General features: G+C 46.1%; 1 pseudogene; it reads right to left on the reverse strand.

The window, feature by feature from the left end:
• Nucleotides 1-712: 712 nt before the first annotated feature.
• On the reverse strand, nt 713-11,931 carry LOC149345505 (uncharacterized; annotated as a pseudogene).
• Nucleotides 11,932-12,211: the final 280 nt, after the last annotated feature.

A 12,211-nucleotide genomic window follows, 5' to 3' on the forward strand; every position in this document is an offset into this window, starting at 1 on the left:
TAAAACGATAAAGGGGGCTTTCGTCGGTCCCTTGATCGACCCACAGGGGCAGTAATGGGCTTCTCAGAGGAGACCTGCAGGGGGGCTAAGGTGGCAGTGCAGGGGGGGGGCCCACTTGTCCAGCCCATGTCAGGCTCACATGAGGCCCTCTTGGGCTAGCCTGCCCTGGGCCCACTTGGGCTAGCCCACCTTGGGCCCACTTGGACTACCCCATTCCATCCCCACTTCGGCTTCCTGTGCATGTTTCATCAGTACTTTTTCTGTGCCTGTTACTGCTGGAAATATATTCCACATATCTGACATCACAATGCAACCCCAGGTGGTTGAAATTTTTAGAGCCCTTTACTCCGGCGTCCCTCATAGCGTGAGTCAGTTTCGGACGTTGAACCCCCATAAACCATAAACAATGAAGGTAAGAATGCTTCTTATTGATTTATTGTTTTTTTCAAGGTGTTTTGAAAATTCGTTTAGAAAAAAGGTAATGACGGAGTAACTGTCTCACATATCTATGTGGACAACCGAACTGCGGCTTATGGGTAGGGAGGAAGGAGGGAGTGAAAGAAAAAGGAAGAAATAGCTGACGTAGTGGATGTCTGCGGAATAATTTGAACCACCTGAGGATCTTTAAAGTGCACGGAAGTTAAAGATTCCCAGATGGTCCAAATTATTTCGGAGAGTTCCAAACTCATTTTTGGGCGTTCTTATGCCCCAGTTACAGGGATGAAAGATGGCCCTCCTTCATTCGAGCCCTTCGGCCGCCATCTCTGTCTCTTGCGCCCCGAAGAAATTCAACCACTCGGTTGTTTATTGTTTCCACAGTGGCTGTGGGGACCCTGCGCTGTAAAGCAGCTGTAAAAGTGAACAAATAAACATACATATCAAATTTATATTGGGTGGGGTGGGTAAAAATCTCTTTGCACAGTATCACCATCACGTATTTCAGGAAATACTTTACGACCATATGCAATGCTTCTTTGTGCAATGCTTGAAATATCAGCAAATTGCTTTTGCTCTTAATATTCAGCATACAGTGAAGCACAACGAAAAGGTGCATGAGCCATTAAATTTGGATGCCTACATTTAATTGATAGCAGAAGTGCTGAAAACCACACAAGATGATGGATTAAAAATAGCTTTTTCCTACAGTTAGATGGTGTATTCACAAAATGTCTATAGTCCTCAGAACATTCACATGTACTCACCAACAATTGCGCTGTATAGCCGTAGCGTCTTGAACGCCTGCTTCTCGCCCCACCCCTCAATGTATACCTCAGGGCCACAAGGGTTTTGACCATCAACATCATTATAAGTTTGGTGGCCTCATCAGCTGTGTCGCCGTCAATTAGTGCAACTTTTTTTACCTGAAATGGTTTATGCAGATCACATAAAGTGAATATGCCCTGAAAACTATAAATGAATCTTTCAGAAAACTGTCTTTTTGAGGACCCATGTGGAAGGCAAGATAAAATCAGAAGCATGGAGAACAGGGTATACAAGTGACTCAAACACACCTATCATCACAGTGGTTTGACCCGGCTTGCCGATATCAGAATGCTCTGTTCTTATATACACCCATCTTTGCATCATCATATTAACTTTCTTTTATGCACGACTCAATGACATATGCTTCCCTAACAATAAGATGAGGGGAAAAAAGGTAAACCATTACTTTAAGGCCACCTTGAACGAGGACGACTTCTAATCTGGAGCTACATGAATGATGTAAGTGCATGATTGTCAGCTGCCACTATGCGCAGCAAGGCTAATACTTGTGCTAATTTTTTGTAGTACGCTAGATATGGACTGCAGCAAATCCTCATTCAACTGCACTTGCATAAAATGAAGCTTTCCACTCCACAAAGTCAAATGCAACACAAGGCAATTTTTCAGCTTTATCCGAAAAGGACTTTCCATATATATAATCTGTTCAAAATACTATGCATCTAAGTTTCATAAAAAAGAATCATTATGTTGCCTGTAGCTCATAAGCGCAATTGAAGGAAATGCGATACTAAGGCAAATATTAACTCCGACAACTATGCTATTCTTATGATGCCAATAACAGAATAACAATTTTTCAAGTTCAACATGTTGTTGCTAAAAAGAATAAGGCGAAATTAATTCAATTGCCATTTATTCAGAAACTTGAATAATTCGGAATGCCCGCATGGCACAAGCCAATGCCAACATAAACCTATGACATCGAGAGCTCTTGAATTCAAACAAAAGCACTCACGCAGGCTAATCTGAATGGCTTCCCAAGAGTGGACATGTCAAAGTACGACCAGCACAACAAGTGAGTGACCGAATAGTCCCCTTTAGACGTGAACCATGATGCCGTGCTGACCACCCAACTTTAACATGCGGGTGCGATGACAACTGTAGACTCTGTCACCAAAACAGACAATCCAGCCGCACAGTTTCTGCCTGGCATTTCTAAGCTTCACGTCCACCTGCTGCAACCACAGCTGTGATCCACACAGTTTCAACACTGAATGGCAAGTCACTCGTTTACTTTTTTTTTCAGGCACTTAGCTCTATCATCATCTGCACGTTACTCTCGCTTCCATCCGCGTGGTTTCGTCGTTCTCCTAGTGTGCCGTATCCGTGCATGCACCACATGATGCTCTTCATAGTTAGTGCAGTGGGCTCTCCTCACATGCGAAGCCGCCACCGGTATTGTGCCACACTAATAAAAAGTCCACTGAGAACCTTTCCACTCTGGAAGAATTTTGTTCGGAAGCGTCTAAATGTTTGCACACAACGAAGCACTTGACAGAGCCCTGGAAAATCACTGCTGCGCAGTTTTCTATGCCAAAAGCAGGCAACGATGTTTCAGCTTCTTGTAGAACAACATTAGAAATCGTTTCCTTAGCTTTTGTCTTTTCATTGTGGCCTTCAGTTCGAACTAATGCACTTTCACGGCATATTTTTTAGCATAGCACCTAGTTTCTTCTAGACCGCAATTCGGCTTATGCTACAAAGATACGATGTGCAGAACAAGTCTGCTTTACTTCAGCTAAAAAAATGAAAAAAAAAGTTAATCTCAAAGCTTCTAATGTAGCTTTGAACAAAGCGTGTATTACTGCAAAAGGTCACTGATTCGAACTTCAAGGGACCGGAAAAAAAAATTTCAATTATCATATTAACACGAAATACTGACAAGAACCACTTGCACCACAGTAAATATATATAGTGAAAGAATGGGCAACAGTCCCATGCGTTTCGGATAAGAACAGCAGAAAATTGACTATTTTTGCATTTTCATGATTGATTTATTTCATTCGCAGTGCCACCAGTGTCAAAACAGAGCACCTAATTAGTAAGGCCCTCCCTGGAATCTATCACGGTGCAATGCTGCCATAGCGGTGCGTCATAGCAGCGTCTTGTACGAGCAGGCTTCACCGCACAATGCATGAAATGACACTTGAGTGCACAGTTTGGAAGAATAAAAGAACCACGCAGATGGAAGCGAGGGAAACTCTCTGTGCCACCAATGAGCATCCAAAACAGCCTGAGCTGAGCTTGGTTAGCTGGCTGATGTACGTCCGATAGCCGCTGTCGCCACGGGCTAGCATGAAGCTCATAAAAGCAAAACCAAAACTAAGTGGCCAGCCTACACTCGGAGGTTAGGCCGTTCATATTTTCGTCATGCCTGCAGCTACGTGCACGTCAGATGTGCATGCTCAACTCTGCAGCATGCAGTTCAGGTTTAGGGAGGGCTACCTTGATGATTGCTTACCGTGCTGATCATACCTGGCTACAGCCAGCTTTTAAGAGCCCGTTCCAACTAATTAGTGCGAGACCCATACCATCCATATTGGTGGGCTTACGAAGCCATGGCCGTTGGCGAGGACCGTGCCAGCAGTTCAAATTTTTCGGATTTATGAATTAACGGAGGTTGAATTAACCAGCGTTTCGTTAAAAGGCTCAGATGTGACACGGAACAAAGCAGGCAGCTGGTGCCACGGCTGCTGCCCCCTCTGTCCCTGCCCTCTGGCACCCATGGCTGCCATGCCAGTCATGGAACTGATTTTGTCATACAGTTTCACGGTTTTACCTTCTCTCTGCATTTTTGTGGCAACGTAGCCTTGTGATATGACTGAATAGGCCACCATATCGTGGGGACATTTCTCCGGCCCTGAGCCAGGCACCAGGCAATCGGGGTGTGGCAGGGCAAAGTTAGAATTAACCATGGCCGCACCGATTCACGTTCGAATTAACAAGCTTTATTATTACATATATGCTTCTATAGAGCTTAGCCGCAACAAGTAGTACAGATGGTAGATGAGTCCTTTAGGGAGGACTCGCCGCTCCACATAAGTACCGCGGGTAACAAGTAGTACAGTTAAAATTATCCAAAATTTCATAATGATGAGTAATACTTGTTTGGGGGCTAGTTGGTGCACGTTTCCAGAAAATGGTTGGAGCGCCGAAACAGACAACACACAGAAAGCTAGACGGGAGAGGCGCAACTTCCAACTGATTCATTCACCGCGAACGCGAATGAATATAAGACAAACAATCAAGAAGGATCGCAAGAACCACACATGCTCGGGAGGGATGTACAAAAATTTAACAAATTGAAAAACATTTTTTAAAAAAGAAGATAGCCGAGTCACACATGTGTCTCATCCCCGTGCATCTAAAAAATCAGTTTCATTCTTATATATTGCAACTGAGGGGTACTAACACAGTCGCTACAGTTGTTTTTGATATAGAAAGCATCTAACAGTTCACGGGCTGTCTGGTCCTGACTTCTGCTTAAACCTTTCTTGTCTTTCAACCTTGCTGTACACTTAACCTTTCGTTCTTTACTGCAGGCTTTACAGTGTTGGGGCAGATGTGAGCCTGTGCCATGTTTTTAATCCCGACTGTGCTCTGCTAATCGGTCGTTAATACAGGGGCCGGTTTGGCCGATGTACTTCTTTCAGCACGTCAGAGGAATCTGATAAACGACTCCCACAGCACATTTAACAAACAGAGCGGCATGTCTTTTGTTACATGCAGTTTTCTTTACCTTGTTGGGATCAGTTTTAACGCACAGGGCAGCCAGTTTCTTGGGGGCGGAAAAACCACAGGTAGCTTGTTTTTTGTTGCCACATGCTTCAAATTGTGCGCCACCTTATGGGTGTACGGGATAACAACCGGTATACTTTTGGTTTTTGTGACCTAATGTTTATTGCCTTCTTTACTACATTCTTTCTTTAGTTTTCTCAACAAAGTTTCTGCTACTGTGCTTACGATCGACGTTGGAAAGCCTGCTTGTTCCAAATTGCGAACCTGGGTTTGGAAGCTTTCGCTCGCTTTATGGTAACATGATTCCTTCAGCGATGCTTCCAGGCACATCTGGGCAATGGCGCGCTTCACAGTCTCTGAATGGGCAGAATCATAGGGCATTATTTCCTTTCGTGCGCGACGGCAATTTTGCTGGATATATTGCCCTCGCGCACGAAAGGAAATAATGCCCTATCATTCTGCCCATTCAAAGACTGTAAAGCGCGCCACTGCCCAGATGTGCCTGGAAGCATCGCTGAAGAAATCATATTGCCATAACGCGAGCGAAAGCTTCCAAACACAGGTTCGGAAGTTGGAACTGCATCGAGTGGAACAGACGACGACACGTCGTGTGTCACTTGCTGGGCAAAAGTGAGCCCCAGCGTTTAATCAGCACTGGTTTTATACAAGATAGGAACAGGCGGGTAACGCCCTTATCACATGGGGGCGTATCTTGCCATGAACACAGAGCGCGCTACATGCTCAGCAGATTAGATACAGATTACGATACATCCCCCTTCGTAAAGAGAAAAAAAAACGAAGGACAAGGAGCGCTTTTAGCTCGGGAGAACAAAAAAAAGTTGAAGAATCACTGCACATCAAAACTACAGCAAAGATCAGAGCACTGAATGCAGTCACGGCACTTGTTGAAAGTTCGCGTCGTACATTAAGCGCCGAGGTGGTCTTCGTTGTATTATAGTCCTTCTTGGAGCAGCTGCTTGTTGCGGAACTGTCGGCACACTGCTCGCTGTGCTGTTTGGACTTTGCGTCGCCTCTGGGTCGTGTTGTGTGCTGGTAGGGCAGCGCATTCTTGAAAATCACCTTCGTCGTCGTGAGGAGGACCGCTAAGGCGAAAAGATTCTCTGGTTGACAGCAGATGCTCGCGGTTGCGTCGCAAAAGCTGCCCGTCTTCCGTCATGACTACATATGACCTTGGTTGACCAGACGACCGAAGAACCCGAGCCTTTCTTCTGCATGATGAGCCGTCTTTTATTCTGACCGTTTCGCCGTTGTTGAGTGGTGCGAGTGGCCCTCTTGAGTAGTCTTTTTGCTGGCGTTTGTCAACCCGCCGGCTTTGTCCGACCTGAACGGCTGGTAGAGTTGTTCGCAGCGAGCGTCCCTGTAATATTTCGGCCTGTGACCAGCCGCATTCCAGTGGATTTGACCTGTAGGCGAGAAGACCAAGCCAAAAGTCTTGTTTAGCTTCAGTTGTTTTCTTCAAGATTCTCTTGACTACTTGTACCCCTTTTCGGCGAGTCCGTTGGAGCGGGGAAATTACGGGCTTGAGGTCACGTGTTTGAAATCGTATACTTTTGAGAACATAGCAAATTCTCAACTGGAAAACTGAGGCCCGTTATCAGTGCATACCTCTACAGGTATGCCATATCTGGAAAATAGAGAGTTTTAGTATAGCGTTAGCGTGATAGCGGACCTAAGGGAAATTACGTCAGCGTGCCGCAAGCAACTTATCCATACAGACAGTTTTAGTGTAGCGTTTTGAAAACGCTAAACGCCATCTGCTTGACATGGATGACAACGGTCCTTCTAAAATGGTCGACATTGCCGCTAACTTGCCAAAGTATAATATTTCCCAGTTTTTTAAACGAACTATTAGTGCAGCGTTCATTTTCGTCTGAAAAATTACCCCGAAATTGAAATAAAATGAAATAAAAACGCAAAATAGTGGCGCCATGTAGTAAAGGCAATATTAACTAAAAAGCCGTTGCAGCAAAAATATTTGCCATCACATGACGTCTAATGTTCAAAAACTTCAGGAAAATTTATTATAAACTCTCTTTACATAATTCAAGTCCATAAAACACCGCGAGAAACCTCCAAGTCTATTTTTGTCTCGTTCCAGACGTTTTTGCTAGGTTTCTGCTGCGTTTCGGGCCGTTGCAGCCGGTAGCAGTGTAGTTGGAGGTTCCATTAGGCTTGCGCGCTCCAGAATCGAGAGCGTATGTCAAAAACTGGTCTGAATTGTCGCTTAAACTTTATTGTAGAAGCAAGGTAAGTCGTAGCGAAAAGCAAAAACAGCAGTAGTTGTCGGTAAACATGCCGACCGGAATCGCAAGGACTGCCGAATTGGCTGAAGCGGGCGGCTATCGCTTGGGAGGACGCCGCCATGTTTAAACGCTAAGGGCGCAAAAGCCGCAACGCCTAATTCTGAAAATTGCGTGCGTAAGCTAACGCTATTTCCCCGTTAGCGTTCTGCGCATGCGCACTCTGGACCCGCTATTCCGCTATGCACGCAATTACGCAAAGTCCGCAATACTAAAACTCTCTAATATGGCACTTGCTGCATCTACAGTAGTTTTTGCTGAAGTGTCTACGAGCTGTTGGACTTCGGGAAAATTGTATAGGGCATCATAAATACACAAGTATGACCGACCTGCGTGGCTAAAAATATCCATGCCGACGCGGCACCATGGTTGGTCTGGAACCGGACGCATAATCAAAGGCTCTTGCGGCAACTTGTAAGCGTACGTTTTACATACAGAACATGCCTGTACAAACGTCTCGATATCAGTGTTCATTCCTGGCCAGAACACCAGGCGCCGTGCCCTTTCTTTGCACTTGTTACTTCCCATGTGGCCTTGATGAATTCTTGCCAACATATCGCGCCTCATACTGGCCAGAATGACAATCTTACAGCCTTTCAAGAGAACCCCTTTTACTTCCGATAGCTCAGCGGCAAAAGGCTTGAGTGGTCCTTCAATTGGTTGCCCGTTCTCCAGGTGCTCTAGCACAACGGCGAGCTGCGTGTCCTTCCGTGTCTCGGAAGCCAGTTCTTTCCACGTGGTTTCGCTGACAAGAGAATCGACCACACTTACTGCGTGCACTTCGACGTCGTCGTCTGCGTTATCTGCTGCGCGCTTAACGGAAGCCCTGGACAGCATGTCCGCCAATAGAAGCTGTTTTCCTGGACCATAATGCATGAAAATCTCATAGCGTAGCAGACGCAAAAAAAATCGCTGCAGTCTGGGCGGCATTCACCGATCGCCTTCTGCGAAATGGAGATCAACGGACGATGGTCAGTCTCAACGACAACCTTCCGCCCATACATGAAATGGTGAAATTTTTCGCAGCCGAAAACTATCGCCTTTGCTTCCTTTTCAATTTGTGAATAGCGTTGCTGCGTATCTGTAAGCACTCTGGAGGCGTAAGCAACCGGTTTCCATGCACCGTTGTGATACTGCAGCAAGGCAGCACCGATTCCGTTTTGTGACGCATCGCATGATAACCTCGTTTCTTTTTCAGGGTCAAAAACTGATAGCAAGGGCTGCTTGCTAAGGCTGTCGCACAGCGCTCTCCATTCTTTTTCGTGATTTGCCGACCATTCGAAAACAGTGTCTTTTTTTAGCAAGCTTCTGAGAAGCGTGGTCCTCTCTGCTAGTGCTGGAAAAAACTTTCCGAAATAGTTCACGACACCCAGCATGCGTTGACCGGCTAGTTTATCACTAGGGGGTGGCATCTGCAACATGCACTCAACATGGGATGCATTTGGACGGATTCCTTCTTCGTTTATCACATCGCCCAGGAATTCAATTTGTTGAACGCCAAACTCGCACTTTGCTGGATTGAACGTAAGGCCCGCACGTTCTGCCGCTTCTAGCGCTGATCTGTGACGTTGCTCGTGCTCTTGTTGGGAATTGCACCACACGAGTATGTCATCGACATACACTCTAACGCCACGAAGCGCGTCAAAAATTTCACTTAGGGTTCGCTGAAATACTTCGGACGCTGATGATATTCCGAAAGGCAGTCGCAAAAATCGATAGCGGCAGAAGAGTGTCGCAAAAGTGCATATCCTAGACGTCTCGTCATCTAAGGGAATTTGGTGAAACCCTGTGTTTGCATCTAGGCGAGAGAATACTCTTGCGCCGGCCAGCTCGGCCTCTACGTCTTCCCGCCTCGGCATCGCGTAGTGCTCGCGCTTGAGGCACTCATTTATTGTCCTGGGGTCCATGCAGACTCGCAGCTTCCCGTCTTTCTTTCGTACGATAACAAGTGGACTCACCCAGTCAGTTGGCTCAGTGACTTTTGCAATTATTCCGGCTTGCTCCATACGTGACAACTCGTCCCGAAGTGGCTCCTCTAAAGCCAGTGGTACTCGACGAGGTCTCTGAACCACTGGTGTGCGTCCTTGCGAAGCACCATGTGGTATACTCGTTTGACGCAGCCGGTGCCAGTGAAAAGGTGACGAAAGCTGGCAACCACTTCTTCAGAGCTGTTTTGCGACACGCTGTTTACGCGTGAAATCAGTCCCAGGCGTTCACTCGCCTCAAATCCTAGGATCGCTTGGCAACCATTTAGCGAGACTTCGGCCCGCATGACGCCAATGTGTTTGATTACATCTCCGCCGTAGGAGCGTAAAATCGCACTGCTGGGGTAGAGGGGCCGCTGTGGGTTCATTTTGGCGTATAATCCATAAGGCAACACATTTGCCTGCGATCCAGTGTCCACCTTTAACTGAACTGCCACGTTCTTGATTTGGACTTCCACCGTCCAGTCATGCTTGCTAGACACGTTCCTTGCGGATACGTCGAGAATCTCGAAATCATCTTGGCCGCTTTGCAACTCGCCAACAACTGCCGTCGCTTTACACCATCTGGCAAAGTGGTTTTTCCGCTGACATCTCCGGCGCGTTTTTCCAAAAGCAGGGCACCTTCTTGGGGAGTGTTTTCCGCCGCAGTTTCGGCATTCATAACGTGTCTGTTCTCTGCTTTCGCGGCTCGTGCTAGTCCTGCTGATAGGATACACTTGGTGTTCCTGGTTCCACATTTCCTTGTGATTTGCTGATGCTTCAGCTGCTTTACAGGCTTGTTCTGCTTTCTGCATGGTCAAGTTGTTGTCCCTGAGGAGCTTTTCGCGTGCAGTGTCGTCATTTATCCCGAATACAATTTGGTCCCTCACCATCGATTCCGCGAAAGCGCCAAAGTTGCAAGCACGTGCTTGATTGAAGAAATGCTCCACTGGTTCGCCAGCAGCTTGGATTCTTCTCCTGAATATGTACCGCTCGTGAACCTCATTGGTCTGTGCAATGCAATACTCATCAAATGTTTTCACCACTTTGGCATAGTCGTCGTTCTTTTCGCCTTCTGCAAACGTGAAGGTGTTAAAGACTTCAATGGCCTCTGCGCCCGCGACGCTCAAAAGAAACGCTGTCCTCTTCGACTCAGTCCGAGGCTTCTCTGCGACCTCTGACGCCGTGAGGAAAATTTTAAACCTTTGTTTGAAGAGCTGCCAGTTCTTGCGCAGGTCGCCTGTTGTAAGAGCGGCTCCGGTGCTTTGAGGAAATCCATTTTCCGCCACAGGATCGCTGGTCTTCACGCGTCGTGCACGAAGTGCATTGCCATGCTAACCACTTCTGTCACCATGCATCGAGTGGAACAGACCACGACACAGCGTGTGCCATTTGCTGGGCAAAAGTGAGCCTCAGCGTTTATTCAGCACTGGTTTTATACACGATAGGAACAGGCGGGTAACGCCCTTATCACATGGGGGCGTATCTTGCCATGAACACAGAGCGCGCAACATGCTGAGCAGATTAGATACAGATTACGATACAGGAACAAGCAGGCTTTCCAACGTCGATCGTAAGCACAGTAGCAGAAACTTTGTTGAGAAAACTAAAGAAAGAATGTAGTAAAGAAGGTAATGAACATGAGGTCACAAAAACCAAACGTATACCGGTTGTCATCCCGTACACCCATAAGGTGGCGCACAATTTGAAGCATGTAGCAACAAAATACAAGGTACCTGTGGTTTTTTCCGCCCCCAAGAAACTGGCTGCCCTGTGCGTTAAAACTGATCCCAACAAGGCAAAAAAACTGCATGTACCAAAAGACATGCAGCTCCGTTTGTTAAATGTGCTGTGGGAGTCGTTTACCAGATTCCTCTGACGTGCGGAAAGAAGTACATCGGCCAAACCGGCCGCTGTATTAACGACCGATTAGCAGAGCACAGTCGGGATTTAAAAAATGGCACAGGCTCACATCTGCCCCATCACTGTAAAGCCTGCAGTAAAGAAAGAAAGATTAAGTGTACAGGAAGGCTGAAAGACACGAAGGTGTTAAGCAGAAGTCAGGACGAGACAGCCCGTGAACTGTTAGAGGCTTTCTATATCAAAAGCAACTGTAGCGACTGTGTTAGTACCCCCTCAATTCCAATATATAAGAACGAAACTGCTTTTTGAGATACACGCGGGTGAGACACCTGTGTGACTCGGCTATCTTCTATTTCAAAAAATGTTTTTCAATTTGTTCAGTTTTTATACATCCCTCCCGCGCATGTGTGGTTCTTGTGATCCTTCTTGATTGTTTGTCTTATATTCATTCGCGTTCGCGGTGAATAAATCAGTTGGAAGTTGCGCCTGTCCCGTATAGCTTTCTGTGTGTTGTCTGTTTCGGCGCTACAACCATTTTCTGGGAAGGTTCATTATAATGACCAACAATCTAACGAGAACTTACTAGAACTACTTCAGGAATTGCTCCCATATATTTATAACATCACTTGAGAAGACAAAAGACGGCAAGACAGCAAATTTTTTCTTACCAGATGAGCCCTCTGATCTTTATCTTCTAAAGCCTCTTCAATGTCGGCAAGGCTTTCCAATGAGGAGGCAACCATTACTGCGTCACTTCCCGCCATCTCCTCTAGTGTAGCAGAATATTTTCCTTTCAGTTCTTTTATATCGGATCTTATTTCTAAAAGCAACTTCACTATGCGTTGATTCATGCCTGAAAAAAAAACACTTTCCTACATAAGAAAGCATGAATTCATCTTAAAGTATAGCTGGACAGAGCAAACATAAGAAACGTGCAGATGCAGATGACTCATTAATTTTAACTCATCTAATTGAACCTTTCTCAGTACAAATTTCTGGCTCACTCAAACAGAGCCTTTGTTCCCATCAACAAGTGCACTGGTC

The sequence above is a fragment of the Amblyomma mixtum genome, chromosome 4 (genome assembly GCF_055824585.1).
Source record: "Amblyomma mixtum isolate Tamu chromosome 4, ASM5582458v1, whole genome shotgun sequence".
NCBI classification, from domain to species: Eukaryota; Metazoa; Arthropoda; class Arachnida; order Ixodida; family Ixodidae; genus Amblyomma; species Amblyomma mixtum.